The sequence below is a fragment of the Nomascus leucogenys genome, chromosome 1a (genome assembly GCF_006542625.1).
Source record: "Nomascus leucogenys isolate Asia chromosome 1a, Asia_NLE_v1, whole genome shotgun sequence".
NCBI lineage: Eukaryota > Metazoa > Chordata > Mammalia > Primates > Hylobatidae > Nomascus > Nomascus leucogenys.
Window position 1 is genome coordinate 80,601,195 of NC_044381.1, and position 22,792 is coordinate 80,623,986.

At 42.4% G+C, this 22,792-nt stretch overlaps 1 pseudogene; it reads left to right on the plus strand.

The window, feature by feature from the left end:
- The first annotated feature begins 4,823 nt into the window (after positions 1 to 4,823).
- Positions 4,824 to 4,897, plus strand: LOC115836180 (annotated as a pseudogene).
- The last annotated feature ends 17,895 nt before the right edge of the window (positions 4,898 to 22,792 follow it).

The following is a 22,792-nucleotide window of genomic DNA, read 5'->3' on the forward strand; positions in this document are numbered from 1 at the left end:
TTATGGTTCTCATTCCTTATGTGCAAGTAGGCCTCTGGGCATGATTGGAAATTGGAGGATAAAAAATGAGGAACAGAAACCACTCTGCACAAATAACATAAAGTACTACATTACATGGAATGTGTTTTATTTAGAAAAATATTTCTCTTTAACGTGATTCATTCAAGAGATGTTTTTCATCACCTATTGTGCGCCAGGTATATTCTGAGTCCTGGAGAGACAACATTTAACAAAGTCCCTGTCCTCATGTAGTTTATTTTCTCGTGGGCAAACAGACAATATCTATTATTTTTATTAAAAACAATATAAGGTAATCTCAGCAATGATAAGTACGCTGCCGGGTGGGATATTCAAAATATTTAACACAGGTATGGCCAGCTTGGTATCACATCTTCATGTTCTCTCTTGTATTTGCTGTCTTCCTTCCTGCCTCACTTCCCTTTCCTGCCCACTCCAACTTCCTTAACATTGAATTTCCCAAAAAAGTGTTAGTGTGTAAGCTTTAGTTTGTGATTGTGTTCCCATATACTCCCCATCTTACCCCCACATCACCCCCAATTAGAACATAGGCCAACCTTAGCCTTCTTGTGACTAGTGTTATACTTTTAGTTGCTGGATCTTGGGAAGGTCTAGGAGATGCTGGGATAGCAAGAGCAGGGGATGTCTTGGGAAACACCACACTGTCCTCTAGTTCTCCTCCATCCCAGTTCTCTTTCAGTCCCTTTGATTCTCCTAAATGTAAGTGTCCCAAAGTCCACAAAAAAACTTCAGTGTTCCCTCTGTTAGTGGCTTCACCATCCCAGTCAACCACACTAAAAGGCTTAACATCACTTTTGACCCTCAACCTAGTCCTCTGCGCTTAGTCACACATTCATAGCACTGTGTGGGGAAGAAAAAGCATTTTCATGCACTCTTGCTCTCCCTCTGGATAACACCCTAATTCAGCCTGTCATTATGATTTGTTTGGATTTTGCAATAGCTTGAAACCAACTTTGCATGCTTCCATTTTCTGCCTCTTCCAGCCCTTTGTATTAAGGCACCAATGTTTTAGTGCCTTAAAAGATCCGGCGGATCACTTGATGTCAGGAGTTCAAGACCAGCCTGGCCAACATGGTAAAATCCCGCCTCTACTAAAAATACAAAAAAATTAGCTGAGCGTGGTGGTGTGCGCCTGTAGTCCAAGCTACTCAGGAAGCTGAGGCAGGAGAATTGCTTGAACCTGGGAGGCAGAGGTTGCAGTGAGCCGAGGTCGCACTCGTGCACTCCAGCCTGGATGACGAAAGACTGCGTCTCAAAAAATAAATAAATAAATAAAAATAAATAAATAATACATAAATAAAAAGACGAAATCCTTAACTCTCCCACGATGAACTTTTGGTTTAAATAGTGGAGTACCGTAAGAGCGTCTCACTTCTTTCTTCCATTTTATTTTTTCTTTTTAGATGGAGTCTCACTCAGTCACCCAGGCTGGAGTGCAGGGGCGTGATCTTGGCTCACTGCAACCTCCCTCTCAGATTCAAGTGATTCTTTCGCCTCAGCCTCCCAAGGAGTAGAGACAGGGTTTCACTATGTTGGCCAGGCTGGTCTGGAACTCCTGACCTCAAGTGATCTGCCCAACTCAGCCTCCCAAAGTGCTGAGATTACAGGTGTAAGCCACTGGGCCCGGCTTTTCTCCTATTTTCTTATTTATTTATTTTAAATTATTTTTTATTTTTGTGAGACGGAGTCTCGCTCTCTCACCAAACTGGAGTGTAGTGGCATGATCTCAGCTCACTGCAGCCTTCGCCTCCCGGGTTCAAGCAATACTTCTGCCCCAGCCTCCTGAGTGGCTGGGACTACAGGCGAGTACCACCAGGCCCAGCTAATTTTCTTATTTTTAGTAGAGATGCGGTTTTACCGTGTTGGCCAGGATGGTCCCAATCTCTTGACCTCGTGATCTGCCTGCCTCGGCCTCCCAAAGTGCTGGGATTACAGGTGTGAGCCATCGCACCCGGCTTTTTTTTTTTTTAGATGGAGTCTCGTTTTGTCACCCAGGCTGGAGTTTAATGGTGCGATCTTGGCTCACTGCAACCTCTGCCTCCCGGGTTCAAGCGATTCTCCTGCCTCAGTCTTCTGAGTAGCTGGGATTACAGGTGTCTGCCACCATGCCCGGCTAATTTTTGTACTTTTAGTAGAGACAGGGTTTCATCATGTTGGCCAGGCTGGTCTCAAACTCCTGACCTTGTGATCTGCCCACCTGGGCTTCCCAAAGTGCTGAGAACACAGGCGTGAGCTACTGCACCCGGCCTTTTCTCCCATTTTCTAAGGTGACCATAAAAAATTTTCTTTTTTCTTTTGAGACAGGGTCTCGCTGTGTTGCCCAGGCTAGAGTGCAGTGGTGCAATCTGGGCTTACTGCACACTCCACCTTTGGGGCTCAAGTGATCCTCCCACCTTACCTCTCAAGTAGCTGGGACTACAGGTGTGCAACACCACACCCAGCTAATTTTTGTATTTTTAGTAGAGATGGGGTTTTGCCATGTTACCTAACCTCACTTGCCTGTCTGCCTGCCTTCCTTCCTTCCTTCCTTCCCTCTCTCTCTCTCCTTTCCCTTCCTTTCCCTTTTCCCTCCCCTCCCTTCCCTTCCCCTCCCCTCCATCTTTCTCTCACTCTGACTCTTCTTTTTCTTTTTTTGAGATGGGATCTCACTGTTTTGTCCAGGCTAAACTCCTGGTCTCAAGTCATCCATCCGCCTGGGCCTCCTCTGTAGCTGGGACTACAATACAGGTGCACACCACCATTCCCAGCTTGGCTTTGAATTTTTAAAAGGCTAATAACCCAGAAGGACCAGGCACAGTGTTCCACACCTGTTAATTCTGATACTTTGAGAGGCCAACATGGGAGGATCACTTGAGCCTAAGGAGTTTGAGACCAGCCTGGCAACGTGATGAGACACTGTTTTTACAAAAAATTAAAAAATTAGCTAGACATGGTGGCACATGCCTGTAGTCCTAGCTACTCAGGAGGCTGAAGCAGGAGGATTGCTTGAGCCCAAGAGGTCAAGGCTGCAGTGAGCCATGATGGCGCCACTGCACTCCAGCCTGGGCAACAGAGTGAGACTCTGTCTCAAAGGAAAAAATAAATACAAAAAAACCCAGAAGGACAAAGCAAATGAGAGAAGAGATCTTAGTAGATTTATAGAAGACAGGCCGGTTGCAGTGGCTCACACCTGTAATCCTAGCACTTTGGTATACTGAGGTGGGTGGATCGCAGGAGCCCAGGAAGTTGAGGTTGCAGTGAACTCTGATCATGCCATTGTACTCCAGCCTGGGCAACAGAGCCAGAACCTGTCTGGGGAAAAAAAAGAAAGTATGGAAAGCAGAGATATAAAATAGGAGAAAAAAAAATTTTTTTTTTTGAGACAGAGTCTCACTCTGTCCCCAGGCTGGAGTGCAGTGGCGCAATCTCGGCTCACTGCAATCTCTGACTTCCTGGTTCAAGCGATTCTCCTGCCTCAGCCTCCCAAGTAGCTGGGATTACAGGCACATGCCACCATGCCCAGCTAATTTTTGTAGTTTTAGTAGAGACTGGGTTTCACCAGGTTGGCCAGGATGGTCTTGATCTCCTGCTTGATCTCGTGATCTGTCTGCTTCAGCCTCCCAAAGTGCTGGGATTACAGGTGTGAGCCACTGCACCCGGCCGAAAAAAATTTTTTAAAGGATCACTTCAGGAGGTTCAATTAGTATGACATCCAGAAAGAAGAGAGAAAACAGACACGTTTATCAAAGAAACAATACAAGAACATGTCCTAGAACAGAAGAACGTGAGTTTCCACTGTGTGCCCACTAAGATACATAACGTGAAATATCAGTATCCTAGGCCCACAGAGAAGACCGAAAAAGGCATCCAAAATAACAAACAGGATGGGCCATGGTAGAACAAAATCCTCATCTGCTATGATGGGAAGTCAATATCTAAAGTTACTAAATCAGGCTGGGCACGGTAGCTCATGCCTGTCTTTAATCCCAGCACTTTGGGAGGCCAAGGCAGGCAGATCACATGAGGCCAGGAGTTTGAAACCAGCCTGCCCAACATGGTGAAACCCCATCTCTACTAAAAATATGAAAGTTAGCCAGACATGGTGGTGCACGTCTGTAATCCCAGCTATTTGGGAGGCTGAGACACAAGAATCACTTGAACCCCGGAGGCAGATGTTGCAGTGAGCTGAGATCACCCCACTGCACTCCATCCTGGGTGACACAGTGAGACTCTGTCTCAAAAAATAAACAAATACAAAATAAAATTACCAAAGTCAAAAATTCCTCTATAGAACATTGTTTAGAAATATGGCTGTTTAGGTAGGTAAAGCTAGAAAGCTTGAGGACAGCTGCCTGGTCAAAAGAACTGGAGACAGGTGGAGCAGGGAAGTGCTCATAAAGCCTGTTAGTATTATGTCTTTTTTTTTTTTTTTTTTTTTTTTTGAGACGAGTCTCGCCTTGTCACCCAGGCCGGAGTGCAATGGTGCGATCTTGGCTCACTGCAACCTCTGCCTCCTGGGTTCAAACGATTCTCCTGCCTTAGCCTCCCGAGTAGCTGGGATTACAGGCGCCCACCACCATGCCCAGCTATTTTTTTGTATTTTTAGTAGAGATGGGGTTTCACCATGTTGGCCAGGCTGGTCTCAATCTCCTGACCTGGTGATCCGCCCACCTCAGCCTCAAATCCCCCAAAGTGCTGGGATTACAGGCGTGAGCCACTGCACCCAACCTGTATTATGTCTTTTTAAAAATGTAAACATGTATTGCCTTGGGAAAAAATTAATATTATTAATAAGAAGAAACCTTTAGACTGTACTTTCAGGGATCATTTCTATAATTCGTTACTAGAGAATTTTCTCTGAATGTGTAGAGCAGTTAATTTTTTTTATTATTTTAAGTAAAATAAAAAAAAAAAAAAACTGGCCGGGTGCAATGGCTCACGCCTGTAATCCCAGCACTTTGGGAGGCCGAGGTGGGCGGATCACGATGTCAAGAGATCGAGACCATCCTGGCCAACATGGTGAAACCCCGTCTCTACTAAAAATACAAAAATTAACTGGGCATGGTGGCACAAGCCTGTAGTCCCAGCTACTCGGGAAGCTGAAGCAGGAGAAGCGCCTGAACCCGGGAGGTAGAGGTTGCAGTGAGCTGAGATCACACCACTGCACTCCAGCCTGGTGTCAGAGCGAGACTCCATCTCAAAAAAAAAAAAAAAACAAGAAACCTTTCTAGCTTCCCTGATCCCTTTTGCCTACATGACAAGGCTTAAATCGCCACATCGCGCTCTCTTAAATCAGGCCTCAGCCTGCCTTCTGAGCTCATCTGACAGCCTTCTCCCCAGCTTCACCCATGCCAGTCACACATTCCTTTAAGGAAATATATTGAGCACCTATGGTGTGCTAGTGGGTATAGAAACATGAATAAGACATTATCAGGTCCTCAATGAATTATCTAATGGCAGAAACAGATTCATAAAAAATAAATACACTTCAGTGGATTTGATGCTGAAATAAAAGCAAAGACAATGGCCTCTTCTACGGAAAAGCAAAAAGCAACACGTTGCCCCAGTTTGTCTGTCGTTTATGGCTCCATGCCCATGATAATGCTGGTTTGTTTGGTTGAGGTTTTGTGTGTGGGTGGCTGTACAGAAGGACAACATGACATTTTCTCTTACCAGTCCTGCCCTCTCCCTCCCCCAAGAAACAAAGGCTTTTTCTTCCTTGCTCACCAATCAGTTTGTCCATTATGCTCTGGTTCTATTTCAGTCAGGAAGCGTTATAAGAAAGTAATGAAGAAGTCCAGGCCAGGCGCAGTGGCTCACGCCTGTAATCCCAGCTCTCTGGGAGACTGAGGTGGGGGGATCACCTGAGGTCAGGAGTTTGAGACCAACCTGGCCAACATGGTGAAACCCCGTCTCTACTAAAAATACAAAAATTAGCCGGCCATGGTGGTGGGTGCCTGTAATCCCAGATAGCTGGGATGCTGAGGCAGGAGAATTGCTTGAACCCGGGAGGCGGAGGTTGCAGTGAGCCGAGATTGTGTCACTGCACTCCAGGCTAGGCAATACAGTGAGACTCTGTCTCAAAAAAATAAAAGGTAATTCAAAAATATTTAATGGAGACTTCGGGACCTGACCGGGGTTAAAGGATGGATAACAGCCAGATGGCAGGAGTGGCCAGTGCAAAAAGTTTATCTTTGGGAAAGAGCACATGCATGGGGACTAGTGAAGCAGTCAGCCTGGCTGCAGAGAAGGTGTGTTGCTAGTTAATGGGAGATAAGTTTGGTACATGGGATAAAGTTATGAGCATGAACACAGGCACAGGTGTTTATATCTGAAGTAAACAGGGACTCTGTAGGCTCTTGAGCAAAAATAACATGATAAAATCAACACTTGAGGAACATTAGTGTGTAAGTTAGCAGGATGCAAAATGAATTCCTGGCGTGCCTCCTTCCTGAACTCTCCACACTGGATTAGCCACCATACTTGGCATAGAGCTAAATGAAGACTGTCTTTCTAAGTTTTAGCAATGAAAGGGAAAAAAGAGTCAATGGCTGCCTATAAAGAGCAGCAGGGTTAAACAAAGATAAATTTGAAAAGAAGAGATTTAGAAGAAAACAGCAATATTCAGTTTTTAATTCACCAAATATTTATTGAGCCTCTAGTACATGCAAAACACTGCTAAGTACTGTGCTGAATATACAGTTCCTCTTTTCAAGGAGAGAGTAATACAGGTACACAGCTCTCTATCATGGAATGCAAGAATGCTGGGAGAATAGGAATGAAGAAAAGAGTATTCTAGACAAGTGGCTCTCAAACTTTTTGGTCTCAGGACCCCTCCATACTCTTAAAAATTATTGAAGGCCTCAAAGAGCTTTTGTTTATGTGGATTATGTCTATCTATCGATATTTTCAATATTTGAAATTAAAACAAAAATCTGGCCAGGCGCGGTGGCTCATGCCTGTAATCCCAGCACTTTGGGAGGCTAAGACGGGCAGATCATGAGGTCAAGAGATCGAGGCCATCCTAGCCAACATGGTGAAACCCTGTCTCTACTAAAAATACAAAAATTAGCCAGGCGTGGTGGCACGCGCCTATAGTCCCAGCTACTTGGGAGGTTGAGGCAGGAGAATCGCTTGAACCCATGAGGTGGAGGTTTCAATGAGCCGAGATTGAGCCACTGCACTCCAGCCTGAGCGACAGACCAAGACTCTGTCTCAAAAAAAAAAAACAAACAAAACCCCAAAGTCTAAAAAGATGTATTTACCCATTTTTGAGTAACGATATTAAGCCCATTACATGTTATCATAAATATTTTAAGAAAAATATATTTTCTAAAACAAAAATAGGTACAACAAAGAGTTATTCTGTTTAATATATTTGCAAATCTCCTGTCTGGCATATAGAAGAAACCTGGATTCTCATATCTGACTCTGCCTTCAAACTATTGTTATTTTTTTTTTTAAGTGTTTGAAGCAAACCTGTCCTCATACAGACATGGAGTAGGAAAAGGGAGGAATTTTCAGACCCCTTGAAAGAGTATTAGAGACCCCCAGGAGTCTTTGGTTCACATTTTGAGAACCCCTTTTTTAAACTATAATTAGTTATATAATCCTCCAGTAGGATTTGTCAAAAAAAAAAAAAAAAAACTCCCTGCATTCCCAACACTAATGAGAGCTAATAGAATGGGAACGACACTTGTCAGTTTTTTTGTTTTTTTGCCCAGGCTGGAGTGCAATGGTGCGATCTCGGCTCAAGAGATTCTCCTGCCTCGGCCGGGCACAGTGGCTCACGCCTGTAATCCCAGCACTTTGGGAGGCCGAGGCGGGCGGATCACGAGGTCAGGAGATGGAGACCATCCTGGCTAACACAGTGAAACCCCGTCTCTACTAAAAATACAAAAAATTAGCCGGGCGTGGTGGCGGGCGCCTGTAGTCCCAGCTACTCGGGAGGCTGAGGCAGGAGAATGGCGTGAACCTGGGAGGTGGAGCTTGCAGTGAGCCGAGATTGCGCCACTGCACTCCAGCCTGGGCGACAGAGCGAGACTCTGTCTCAAAAAAAAAAAAAAAAAAAAAAAAAAAAAAAAGAAAGAGATTCTCCTGCCTCAGCCTCATGAGTAGCTGAGATTACAGGTGCATGCCACCACGCCTGGCTAATGTTTGTATTTTTTGTAGAGATGGGGTTTCACCATGTTGCCCAGGCTAGTCTCAAACTCCTGAGCTCAAGTGATCCACCTGCCTTGACCTCCCAAAATGCTGGGATTACAGGTGTGAACCACCATGCCTGGCCTAAATTGTTTTTTGTACTCTAAAAAGAGGAAACTAAATTTTACTAATTGTTGTGCCAAACCCCTATTAACCTCTGTAAGGAAGACACCAGGTTCAAGAGGCCAAAGGAGAGACCCAGAGCCAGCAAATAAGACCTGGGGTTTTATTAGGGGATTACATACATGGAAGAGAATCCAGTGGCAGCAGGCTGGACAGGGGAATTGCCTCAATTATAGAAATGGTCCAGTGTCTGTCTTACCTACAATCCAATGGTGGCAGGTTGGACAACATGTCCCCCTTCCTGTAGTCCAGGGCTGGTGCACTGGACATCACAACCACATGGCCCAGTGGCAGCCGGCTGCGTAGAAAAACCACAACCATTTGCAAATAGCATGCAATTAATATAGCATTTTCACCTAACACCCTCCAACAACCTCCACTTGGCAAGCTGCATCCAACTCAAAACTCAGGGCCTTAATCCCCTGTATGGCCCCTGTTCCACAGTGTTATGGGATCCTTGGGGGTGTTGCTTTTTCAGCCGGAAACCTCTGTGGTCAGTGGCGCCTTTGCCTGAGTTGTGCTCAGGCCCATTGGGCCCAATCAGCCTGTCAGGCTGTGCTCAGCTCATGCTACCTGCCAAGATCCCATACCTTCTGAGGTGAGTGGAGTGGAGTGGTGACTGTGTGAGCAAGTGAGCATGGGGTCCAGCCACTGCAAACAGCCAGGCACATTGGCTGCAGTAGGGCAGGCAGCTCCAGGCACCACCACGGGCACTGGCTCCCTGCGAGGCTGCAGCTGAACCAGGCATACCACAAGTAGCTTCCACAGCTGGCACCAGGAAATGTGGTGCTGCCCAGAAGCTTGGAGATGCCAGGAAATGTGGTGTCAAAGAGTATGTCACAGCCCTGGCTTGGGGAGATTCTAGGTCTGAGCTCCTAGGTCTGAGCTCATCAAAGGGCCACAGCTCTTCTCTCCTTGTCTCCTGCAATGTGGCAAGCAAGGAGTGTGTTTCAGCCCTGTTAGTGTTACAGCTCTTTTAGACCTGCCATGCAGCAGGTCCTGAGTTCTCGTCCTGTGTCCAGAAAGAATGAGGTACATGGACAAGTGGAGGGTGAGCAAGGCGAAGAGGAGCTTTACTGAGCAACAGAACAGCTCAGAGGAGACCCGTCCCATCAAGTGTTCAGCTCTCAGCAGAGAGGAGACCCTGGGGTGGGTAGCTCCTCTCCATAGCTGGTCATCCTGTCATCTCCCTGAGTCTGGCTGAGTCTGGGGTTTTTATCAGCAAGGAAGTGCTTGCTGATTGGTCCACGGGCAGCCATGGGCAGGCCCAGAAAAAAGCACAAGTTCCCACTCTGGTCTGCAGGGCTGGCAGCCTGGCCCCCAGGCTTCAGGCCTTCCCCAGCTTGAAGGTGGGGCTTCACCAGGGACCTTCCCCTTTCCACCCAGGAGCCTGCCTGCCTCCTGCCACTGTTCATGGTGCTCAGGCTGCTCTTACAGAGGGGTGCCTGCAGCCCAGCACTGAGCTGCCCTCAGACCCCACTCAGCCTCCCTCCCATGCTTGTTCATGCCCAAAGTCCGGAGAGGGTCAAGGTGGCAGGGGGCTGGCGTGTCAGCACTGCCCCAAGCATGAACACACCTGGCTGGATTGCAACAGCACCTTGGCTCAGCCTCAACTTTGCGCCAAGATCTGACTGGGCTCCAGGAGTAAGGAGAGGCCAGGCAGCGGGAGCAGGCATTTCTGAGCCTGCAGCTGCAGCTTGGGTGGCTGCAGCTGCATCCAGGAGGGTGGGGATCCTGCCTGCTCCATGGAACACACAGCCCCAGCCACGCCTCCCGGCTGCAGCCAGAATTGTTGGGGAGGCTGCTCCAGATGGGCTGCCATTGCCATGAACAGGACAGGACAGGGGCTCAGATGTTCATCACTGATAAGGAAAAAATCTCCAGGTTGGCCACTCCCAGATTCCCTAGCTCAGAACACACATTCAGATGCATCTGCCATACAGGGTCATTCTCAGGGTAGGCTTCAGTTATTGCTCTCAGGTGTGTTTACACTACACTAATATTTAGTGTGTAGGTTGACATTTGCATCTTCATAGTCTGAAGGTCTGATGGTCACATCAGGTAGGGAGTATCAGGGACAAGAGTAAGAATTCCCTAAGTGTCACTCTCACTTGTTTGTACATTTTCAGCATGACACATTGTACAATGGTTAAGTAAAAGATTTACCAATTATAATGTTTAGCCTTAAGTAACTTCAAAAAATGGGTATTGGTTCCCTGCCCAGATTTCTACTTACTGGTCATTGTCCCCATTCCCTACATTCTGTGACTCTTGGCTGCTAACAGCTCATACCTGTATCTTTCTGTGTAGAAGAACTGACCATAAATGATGGATGCTACCTAATCAGGAACATCACACTCTACCACCACCCTCCTGCACTAACTCCAGGCAGCCCATAGCCCATGACTGAATGATACAGGAATACTAAAGCTTGCTTCCTTGGCTCAAGAAAAGACAAGTCCATGGTGCCATCCACACTCCAGAGCTGCTTGTGGGATCAAACTGAAGATGGATTTCAGCTGAACCCATGTCTTCGCCTAGCCTCTTCCTCTGTCCTATTCTGTTTCTCTCACTCCCTTACAGGTTTCAGCTGACATCACTCTCGCAAAAGAATCACTGGCACAGGAATCTGCATCTCAAGTTCTGCTTCTTGAGAACACAGCCTAAAACAAGTGTGTGATTTTAAAACAATCATGCAAAGAAGACAAGGATTGAAAAGATCAATAATGAAGATAAAAGCAACAACAACAAAATGGCAGAACTAGTTCTTTTCCTACTTCTGGTATAATCTCTTCTCAGCCAAAATGTGTGATAAAAATGACAGTTTAATAAAACCTAACAAGATGTCAGTTAAAAGAGAACTACAAAGAGGACTATTTGAAATAAAAATTTCTGTCCACTTTCTTTTTTTTTTTTTTTCAAGATGGAGTCTTGCTCTGTCACCCGGGCTAGTGTGCACTGGCATGATCTCGGCTCATTGCAACCTCCACCTCCCAGGGTCAAGGGATTCTTGTGCCTCAGTCTCCTGAGTACCAGGGATTACAGGCACGCACCACCACGCCCAGCTAATTTTTTGTATTTTTGGTAGAGACTGGGTTTCACTATGTTGGCCAGGCTGGTCTCGAATTTCTGGCCTCTAGTGATCCACCTGCCTTGGCATCCCAGAGTGCTGGGATAACAGAGGTGAGCCACTGCGCCTGGCCCACTTTCTTTTTTACATTTTCTCATTTTTTCTTCTTTAAAAAAAAATAGAGACGGGGTCTCACAATGTTACCCCAGCTGCTCTAGTACTCCTGGGCTCAAGTAATCCTTTTTTCCTCGGCTTTTCAAAGTGCTGGGTTGACAGGCGTAAGCCACCATGCCTGGCCTCTGTTTTACTTTTATTATTTTTTCTCCCTATCATTACCCACAATCTATCCACTTTACTAGCAAATGAATCTGTCTTAGCATCTATAAAAATTTGAGATATTAGGCCAGGCACAGTAGCTCATCCCTATAATCCTGTCACTTTGGGAGGTCAAGGCAGGAGGATATTCTGAGCTCAAGAGTTCGAAACCAGCCTGGCCAAAATACTGAGACCTTGTCTCTATTTATTTTTTAAAAATAAAATAGTCCAGGCACGATGGCTCACACCTGTAATCCCAGCACTTTGGGAGGCTGAGGCAGGCGAATCACTTGAGGAGAGGAGTTTGAGACCAGACTGGCCAACATGGCAAAACCCCGTCTCTACTCAAAATACAAAAATTAGCCGGGTGTGTTGGCGTGTGCCTGTAGTCCCGGCTACTTGTGAGGCTGAGGCACGAGAATCGCTTGAACCTGGGAGGCGGAGGCTGCCATGAGCCAAGATCACACCACTGAATTCCAGCCTGGGCAACAGAGCAAAACTGTTTCAAAGTAAAAATAAAAAATAAAAAGATATATTAGCTAGGGATAACATAAAGAATTACCATTAGCAAAGCATTTAAAATTTATGCATTCAGAATATGAAGCTAATATCTACAGTCTTTTCAGTAATATTTCAAATTATGTGATAGGCATTGCAACACTTTATACACAGTTTCACTAAGTTAAGTTAAATGGTAAATGTTTAGAATTCTGAGATATCTTACTTCTGAGGTATCTTAATGAAAAAACAAAAACAAAAACAAAAACAAAAAAAAAACAGGCCGGGCGCGGTGCTCACGCCTATAAATAATCCCAGTGCTTTGGGAGACCGAGGCGGGTGGATCACTTGCAGTCAGGAGTTCAAGACCAGCCTGGCCAACATGATAAAAACCCGTCTCTACTAAAAATAGAAAAATTAGCTGCGTATGGTGGCATGTGCCTGTAATCCCAGCTACTTGGGAGGCTGAGGCACAAGAATCACTTCAACCTGGGAGGCAGAGGTTGCAGGGAGCAGAGATTGTGCCACTGCACTCCAGCCTGGGTGACAGAGTGAGACTTGGTCTTAAAAAAAAAATCAGCATAGCCTCTTTACAATACTTTTTAATGATCTGAAAAATGGATCTAAAATTTTTTTCATACAACAGGGAATTTCACTGGTATTTTATAGCTGTCAAAGTGAAGTTACACTATTTCCTTTTACAAATTTCCTGATCTTTCTTTCCTGTTCTAAGAAGTGGCTCTCGGTCGTATGCAATGTTGGTAGATATTTTGAGGAAAAGAAAAAAAGAACATTTTATCAGTTTCTTCAAGGTAGTTGTGACCTTTTAATTGCTTATTAAAAGCAAGTATAATTTGAAAACACATATTTGGAAATGTTCCTATCATTTTGTAATTTTATTGTTGAAAATGATATATTCGTCACCTATAAAAATTCAAGTATAGTATGCTGAAATTTGGAAGCTGAATTGTCAAACCTGTTTGGAAATTTTCCTAATGAAAAGTTACAGTGGATTTTTAATCCAGTTGTTAGATATAAAAATAGATTGTCAAGCCAGGTAGCAGTGGCTCATGCCCATCATAATCCCTGGGCTTTGAGAGGCTGAGTTGGGAGGATTGCTTGAGTCCAGGAGATTGAGACCAGCCCCGCCCAACATAACGAGACCTCGTCTCTACTAAAAATAAAAAATAAAAAATTGTAATTAGCCAGGAATGGTGGTGTGCAAGCTGGGTGAGAGGATCGCTTGAGCTCAGGAGTGTGAGGTTGCAATGATGGCGCCACTGCACTCCGGCCTGGGCAACAGAGTGAGACCTTGTCTCAAGAAAATTTTTAAAAAGGCAGTATCTTCTGATATTAAGGAAGATGGGTATTTCTAGTGGAATTTCAATAAAAATTTTTCTATAAATAGGGTATATGACTAAAAAAATGAGTATCCTGATTTTTTAGTACTTCTTTGATTCTTGGCATCTTTTTCAGTTATGTTTCTCATCTATGATAGATATTAAAACCAAGAATTAAAATAAATTGAATGTAAACCCAAACCTCCTCAGCAGATCTGTAAAACTTATGTAAAAAAATAAAAATACAAAATAAATAAAACCAGACCTTCAAGCATCTTTAGTTCCATGATATTAAACCAAGATTTAAAAAAAAAATCTAATGATGGCTGGCACAGTGGCTGACACCTGAAATCTCAGTGCTTGGGAGGTTGAGGCAGGAGGGTCACTTGAGGCCATTAGAGTTCAAGGTTGCAGTGAGCTATGATAATGCCACTGCATTCCAGCCTGGGTGACAGAGTGAGACACTCTTTCTTAATAACTTTAATGATTACTATTTATAATGGTAGCAAAATATTTTAAAGTTATTAATAAATAAAGTACTTGGAGTCTCCCTTACTTGCTGACTATAATAGAGAGTCAAAAGAGAAGTGCCACATTGAGCCTTGGCCTTTCACATATTAATTCCACTCAATACAGAAAGATGACTTAGTGGATGTCATATTCTCACCATTTCACCAAACAGGTAAGTCATCAGGATCTATATCCTAGAGCAAAAAATATTAAAAAATAAAAAATAAATAAAAACAGGTAAATCACTCTTGTACTCACAGAGGTGGGGAGAAGACAGCAGCTTCCTCCTTCAAACTTCCAAGAGGGCAGAAGTTTTGACAGGTATTTCTAACTTATTAGCTGAAGCAAAAATGTACGAGAATGAGAGAATGGGTTCCCTCAAAAACAAGAAAATCCTAAAGGTAGCTGGTTACATACATAATATATGAAAATCAGTAGCTTCCCCATAAATAAAAAAAAGATTAAAAATAAAATGAATACAAGAGCTCTTACGTTATTATAAGAAAAAAGATTATATACCCAGAGACAAACCAAAGAAATGTGCAGAGCCTGTATGGAGCCAACTGAAGGCTATTTAAGATGACTTGAGTGTATTTTCCCAGAGTCAGCTCAGTTCTTACTTCAGGGACGAATGCCCAGACACCCCACCCCCGCCCCAATTAGATAAAATCACTTATTATAAGCTCACCATATCACCACCTCTCCTTCTTAGCATTTCACAATTTTACATCTATTTGTGCAATTATTTGCTTAATCTGTATCTCCTCGTCTGGATTTCTTAAGATCCATGATTACAGATACATTACTTTAGTTACATTTATATCTCTAATGCTTAGCAGAGTTCCTGGTGTAATAAGTACTCAATAAATATTTGAGTGAATGAATGAGAGGAAAATATATGCCTGTAATCCCAGCACTTTGGAAGGCCGAGGCAGGCGGATCACCTGAGGTCAGGAGTTGGAGACCAGCCTAGTCAACATGGAGAAACCCCGTCTCTACTAAAAATGCAAAATCAGCCGGGCATGGTGGTGCATGCCTATAATTCCAGTGACACAGGAGGCTGAGGCAGGAGAATCGCTTGGGCCCAGGAGGTGGAGGTTGCAGTGAGCCGAGATCATGCCATTGTACTGCAGCCTGGACAACAAGAGCAAAACTCTATCTAAAAAAAAAAAAAAATATATATATATATATATATATATATATATGTACTGTGCTTCATAGAAAGACAATATTGTAAAAGTATTGTAAAAGTTATATCTATGTAAATTAATCTGTACATAGATTATAATGACAATCAGAATAGCAACATAGCAACAGCAGTTTGTTTTGTTTCGTTTTGTTTTGTTTTGTTTTGTTTCTGAGACAGAATCTTGCCTGTGGCCCAGGCTGGAGTGCAATGGCGCAATCTCGGCTCACTGCAACCTCTGCCTCTTGGGTTCAAGCAATTCTCCTGCCTCAGTCTTCCATGTGGCTGGGATTACAGGCGCCCACCACCATGCCTGGCTAATTTTTTTGTATTTTTAGTAGAGACAGTGTTTCACCATGTTGACCAGGCTGGTTTCGAACTCCTGACCTCAAATGATCCGCCCGCCTCAGCCTCCCAAAGTGCTAGGATTACAGACGTGAGCCACCGTCCCTGGCCAACAGCAGTATTTTTTGAAACTTGACAAAATGTTAGTATTAGGATTTATCTAGATTCCAGAGTTGCAAATAGTTGCACAACAATGTGAACGCACTTAATGCCACAAAACAGCATATGTAAAATAGTCAAGATGGTAAATTTTTTTATTTTGTTATTTTTTGGACAGTCTCGCTCTGTTGCCCAAGCTGGAGTGCAATGTCGCAATCTCAGCTCACTGCAACCTCTGCCTCCTAGGTTCAAGCGATTCTCCCTGCCTCAGCCTCCCGAGTAGCTGGGATTACAGGCGCCCACCACCACGCCTGGCTAATTTTTATATTTTTAGTAGAGATGGGGTTTCTCCATGTTGACTAGGCTGGTCTCCAACTCCTGACCTCAGGTGATCCGCCCGCTTTGGCCTCCCAAAGTGCTGGGATTACAGGTGTGAGCCATCACGCCTGGCCGAAGATGGTAAATTTTATGCTATATAAATTTTACCACAATAAAAAAATCTGGCTGGCAAAAAAAATTTATCTAGAAACATGAGAATAACCCAAAAAAACACTTAAAGAGAAATAAAAGATGCCTTGTTAGAAATTAAAACATATGATAAAGCTACTTGAAACACTTTGTAGCCAGATAATAAATCAATGAAGCTGAATAAAAAGACCAGAAGTAGATTAATATTTATATGGGAATTTAGTATATAATAAGGATGACATTTCAATTCAATGGGTAAAAGATGGATTATTCAACAAGTTTTGGGGAAACAAGAGCGCCATTTTTAAAAAGGCTGAATTTGAATTATCAATTTCTTTAGAAAAATGGAGAAACAAGTCCTCTCATATGCCATTAGTGATACTATAAATTGATACAATCTATCTACAGGGCAATTTGATGATATTTATCAACATAAAAAATCCACTAAAGCTTTGATTAATCAATTTCATTTCCCACAAATGCATAAAGATGTATATGCAAGGATGTCACTCTGTCGCTGTAACTTTTAGTGTATTTCTAGAGAGAGAGAGACAGAGAGAGAAAGACAGGGTCTTGCTCTGTCACCCAGGCTAAAGTACACTGGTGTGATCTCAGCCCACGGCAGCCTTAACATCCTGGGATCAAGCAATCCTCCCACCTTAGCCTTCTAAGTAGCTGGGACCACAGGGGTGGCCACCATGCCCAGCTGTTTTTTTGAATTTTTTGTAAAGGTAGGGTTTCACCATGTTGCCCAGGCTGATCTTGAATTCCTAGGCTCAAGCAATCTGCCCGTCTCAGCCTCCCAAAGTGTTGAGATTACAGGTTTGAGACACTGAACCTGGCCCAGAATCTATATTCTTTGACACATAAGAATTGCACATATTTATGGGGTACAATGTGATATTTTTATAGTATACAGTGCATATTAATCAAGTCAGGGTAATTAGTATATGCATCACCTCAAACCTTTACCATATCTTTATGTTGAGAACATTCAAAATCCTCTTTTCTAGCTATTTGAAAATATGAATAAATTATTTTTAACTATATTCACTCTACAGTGCTATAGAACACTAGAATTTATTCCTCCTAACTGTAATTTTGTATCTGTTAACCAACTTCTCCCTATTCCTCTCTTCCCCCTATCCATCCCAGCCTCTAGTTACCACTGTTCCACTCTCTACTTCTATTTGGTCGACTTTTTAGCTCACTGTGACTTTCAAAACCTTGCAATATCATTTAAAAAAAGAAAGAAAAAGAAAAGAGTAAAAAAAGAAAGAAAAAACCCTTGCAGTGTCCTAAATATACAACTAGAAAACTAGCTAAAATGTCTAACAAGAATACTATAATAGGCTGGGTGCAGTGGCTCACGCCTGTAATCCCTGCACTTTGGGAGGCCGAGGCGGGCGGATCACAAGGTCAAGCGATCAAGACCATTCTGGCCAATATGGTGAAACCCCATCTCTACTAAACATACAAAAATTAGCGAGGCGTGGTGGCACATGCCTGTAGTCCCAGCTACTTGGGAGGCTGAGGCAGGAGAATCGCTTGAACCCGGGAGGCAGAGGCTGCAGTGAGCCAAGATTGCGCCACTGCACTCTAGCCTGGCGACACAGCAAGACACTGTCTCAAAAAGAATACAATAATATACAGTTATTAAAATTAGGTAGATCCTTCAGATACATTTCTAAGTGAGAAAAGCTGTACAGAGCCATATATATATCTCACTTTTATTTAAACTAGCTTTTAAAAGGACATATATGTGTGTATATATATATATACACACACATATACACATATATACACACGCATACACATATACATGTATGTATATATACACTAACATATATATACATATATAATACGTATATATGTCACTTTATGTATTTTTAAAAGGTCTACAGAACTGGTTAACAGTGGTTACCTGGGAGGATTAAGATTATCTGATTTGGGGGGGGGTAATTTTAGTTTTCTTTTTTACCTCTCAGTTCTGTTTTAATTTTTTTATTTAACTATGAGTAAGTTTTATTAATTTATGATAAAGTTTTAAAGTATTAATACATCAAAATGGCCACATAAAACAGCTACATGAAAATGTCATGTACCCAGTCAGAAATCTTTGCTGCAGTCCCCCTTTACAAAAAAACTGCCTCTAAACTCTGAGAGCAGGGTCTCTGAACAGAATAAATACCACTTAAAGACTTGTTGTTTCAGGTATCAACTGTAAGGAGAGATTAGACTCTCCATTGTCTAAAGAAAATTAAAGTCTAATTACAAAGTTGTGAAGTATTTATGTGTAAATTTAAAAAGACTTCCATCAAAAGGGGCTTCCTTTTTAATACCCAACTAATTAAAAAATAAATCAAATACTTAATTTCAAAGCATTTGGTTAATTTTAATTGATATTTAACTATATATCCATACACTTTTATGTGTAAATTAGTTTTTTTTCTTCTGGGGAAAACTACTATTCCTCTCTTTTGTGCTTACACATATTACTAATTTTTCAAAAAATAAATGTAGTTTTCATTCTACTGAGAAGACTCTATAAAAATATCAGATTCCTATTCTAGAAATATCATATAGAGAAATGGGACAATCTTTTTTAAAAACTGCCAACCTCTATCAACAGAATTTGTATTGGGCATTTATTTGTGAAACATTTATATATTGAGAGCTTTGAAAAAGGCAAGTTATGTAGGTTAAGATCCATCAATATTCCTAATGATGCCTTGGGAGGTAATATTGGAAATACCTATAAAGCATTAGTCATGCCTTCTTTCAAGCAAGAAGAACCGTGGAAGTCTGGCAACAAAGGTTAATTTCCAAGCTGGTAATATGTAATACATTTCAGACTGTTATAGTTTGAACTGGTAATTAATAATTAACAATTGGAAAGTCTTCATCCTCTTGCTATTGATTTTAGACCTGGAAAAACATTCTTCACCTCTGCTCAGTCCTTGAGCAGATGAGATTCCTCATGGGAATCTTAAGCTCCAATAGCGTGAGAGTTGTGCATTTCTTTCCAGCTGTTCACTTTTATAATTATTATGGCACGAATTAGTGGGGTTTTATTCTGCAACAGAAATGTCTTTTTTTTTTTTTGAGACAGAGTCTCACTCTGTCGCCCAGGCTGGAGTGCAGTGGTGTGATCTTGGCTTACTGCAACCTCCGCCTCCTGGGTTCAAGTGATTCTCCTGCCTCAGCCTCCTGAGTAGCTGGGAATACAAGCACGCCACCACGCCCGGCTAATTTTTGTATTTTTTAGTAGAGATGGGGTTTCACCATGTTGGCCAGGCTGGTCTTGAACTCCTGACCTCAAGTGATCCGCCAGCCTCAGCTTCCCAAAGTGCCTTTCTCCTTTTAAACCAAATTATTTGTAAGGATTATTTTTGAGAAAGGAGAAATTATTGTTTTATATTGGTAGTGCCTCAGTAAAACACTGTCAATTTAAATGTTCATAAACATTTAGAAGATTATTTGAAACGTGGTAGTTCATGCTATTGTACAATTATTAATTACCATTAGTGATGTGTGATTTTTCAGCATTAATTAAAATTTGGATTTAGGAAAGAAAAAGAATAATGCACCTGTCTTTTATTGGTGGCAATAAATTTAAAACATATTAGAAAATTAAAAATGAATTACAAATATGTTAAACACATAAATTTAAAACTGAATCATAAACACCATCAACCATTTCAAAGTTACATGATAATTCTTAAGCATGGGTCATTTAGAGAGTCATACAGTTACAAGACAAACTAAAGACAAAGTAAATTTAGGAGAAGGAACTAAGATGTCACTCTTAAGGGTGTAAAAAATGCTTTGAAACTGATGGTGCAGATGTTTATTAAACCAGTACTACGATTTTCATTATAAATAAAATGTTGATTACTAAAGAGCATTTTCAATTTTTATCTTAAAAAAAAAGAACAATCAATGATCTTGGCCAGTTATACCAACACAAAATCACACAATTATTGATCTAAATGGTGGGGTCTTAGACCTTCCCTTGCCCATGCAATGTTGACAAATGCAAAGCTGGCACTTCCAGCTTCATGCCCATAGCACAGACTGACTGGTGGAAATTACAAGGACCAAATCACAGTCAGCAGAGAAGGGAGGGCCTTGGGTAGCGAGCACAGGTTCAGCCAAGTCAGCCCTATGACATGTAAATAATGGCTAAATAGCCTGTTTTCTGACCCTGCGTTGATATTATACGAAGAGGCAAGATTTTACTTACTTTAAGACCTTAAACAGTCACAAGACTGAAAGGGAGAAGAACTCAGCAAGAAGTAGCATGCTTTCTAGGTGAAGGGATCTTTTTAAGGGATCTGATTAGTTTGAAATGCAGTGTAATATGTAATGGAGCAATGTAAGAGATGTACAAATAAACTTATTTAAAAAAGAGAAGATTTTTATTTATTTATTTATTTTGCAGGGCAGGTGCTGCAAATGGGCAGTGAGCCAAAAACTATGTTCCTCACAAATATGTCATAAACTATTGTGTGCAGTTTTGACATGTTAGGCATTGGCTCTGCATGCCTGAGACTTCTGAGTTCAAGTCATAGAGAGAGAGGAGGTCCTCTCACTTGTGGGGATTGCTGATTTCAAAGGGAATTTTTAGATCCTCAGCATGAAAAAATGATATTTTTTCCAGCTCAAATGTTTTTTAATAGATCACAGCTGGCCAGTCTGGTCCTCAATACCCTTAAAAGACTGTTAGTCTACCCCGACCACTAGAAAGGGTTTAGCATTAGAGAATCTAGGTCAGGCCAACGAAGTGGATTAGTAACTTAATAACTATGTGGTTTATTTAATGAGAAACTGCTGTTACAAGACATTAACTTGCGTGTGCATCTGAATGACCTAGCAGGCTTGTTAAACAAATTGCTTGGTCTTTGGCCTCCACGTTTTTGATTCAGTAAGCCTGAGATGGGGCCCAGGAGTCTGCATTTCTAACAAGTTCCCAGGTGATGCTGATGATGCATATTAAGAATCACTGCTCCAGGTAGTTCAGCTAATTCCCTTGCCATGGTTCCCTAATATCCTTGTTGTTTGACAAATGTGAGATAAAAAGTAGATTAATGACTGGGTGCAGTGGCTCACGCCTATAATCCCAGCACCTTGGGGGGCTGAGGCAGGCAGGTCGCTTTAGCCCAGGAGTTCAAGAGCAGCCTGTGCAACATGGTGAAACACTGTCTCCACTAAAAATACAAAAATTAGCTGGCCGTGGTGGCATGCGCCTGTAATCCCAGGTACTTGGGAGGCTGAGATGGGAGGATGGCTTGAGGTGGAGGCTGCAGTGAGCTGAGATTGCACCACTGCACTCCAGTCTGGGCAACAGAATGACATCCTATCTCGAATGAATGAATGAATGAATAGAAGAAAAAGATTAATGGTACTAAAATTTATTATTTAAGATCAGGTGCTACAGTCATTTGGGAGTTATTGTTCACTTTAGGTTTTACATTCTTCTTGATTCAGATAGTCTGATCTTAGATTCAATGAGAATTAAAAAAAACTGTATATAATAAAATTCATTGTAGCATGTATTATCTACCTATTTCATAAATCTTAACCTTGGATACGTACTTACCATCTCATTCCCTAATTCCTTTTTCCCTTTATTCATTACAATCTGACTACTGCCACTACCACATACACCATTGAAATTGTTCTCTTAGAGGTAAACCAGAAACTCATGCAAGATGTCTGCCTTCAGCCTGAATCTACTAGTGTTTGATATTGTTTATCAATCACTTTGTTCTGAAAACTCTCTTCTCCCTACCAGTGTGGATTTTAGGGACCTTTTCATTGGCTCCGTCGTCTTCTATCTCCTCTCCCCCTTTCCCTAGGCAGACATCAACTGATCGTGGCACTCCTAGGGCTTCACAGCATAACCCAGCAGGAAAATGCTCTTAGTTGATTGGTGTTTGTCTGTGAGATGAAACGTGTTGTGAAGGCTCCAAACTATCTCCAGGCCAAGCACTGTGGTTCACACCTGTAATCCTAGCACTTTGGGAGGCCAAGCGGGGGAGATCACCTGAGGTCATGAGTTTGAGACCAACCTGGCCTACATGGTGAAATCCCACCTCTACTAAAAATACAAAAATTGGCTGGGCCTGGTGGCACATGCCTGTAGCCTCAGCTACCAGGGAAGGAGACTGAGGCACGAGAATTGCCTGAACCCGGGAGGTGGAAGTTGCAGTGAGCTGAGATTGTGCCACCACATTCCAGCCTGGGTGACAAGAGGGAGACTTCATCTCAGGAAAAAAAAAAAAAAAAAAAAAAAACAAGAAGTAGAGGAGAACAGAGAATGGGAGTAGAGCATGGCTCTGTGCTGTTAGGAGTGATTTAGTAGACTGGGAAAAGTTGATGTTTCAGGATAAAGATAACTCCAGGACAGAAATCCTATATGAACTCCAAGAGATATCATCAATTAAAAAAAAAAAGGGTGGGGGGAGTGTGGGGGTGTTGGGAGGGGACTTGCAGAATATGTACAATATATTTTTAAAAACCTAAACTTTATATAACACAATTATGTATTTCAACATACGTAAATATATAAAAACACACGCACACACAGAATATATACTCCAAACTGGCAACAGT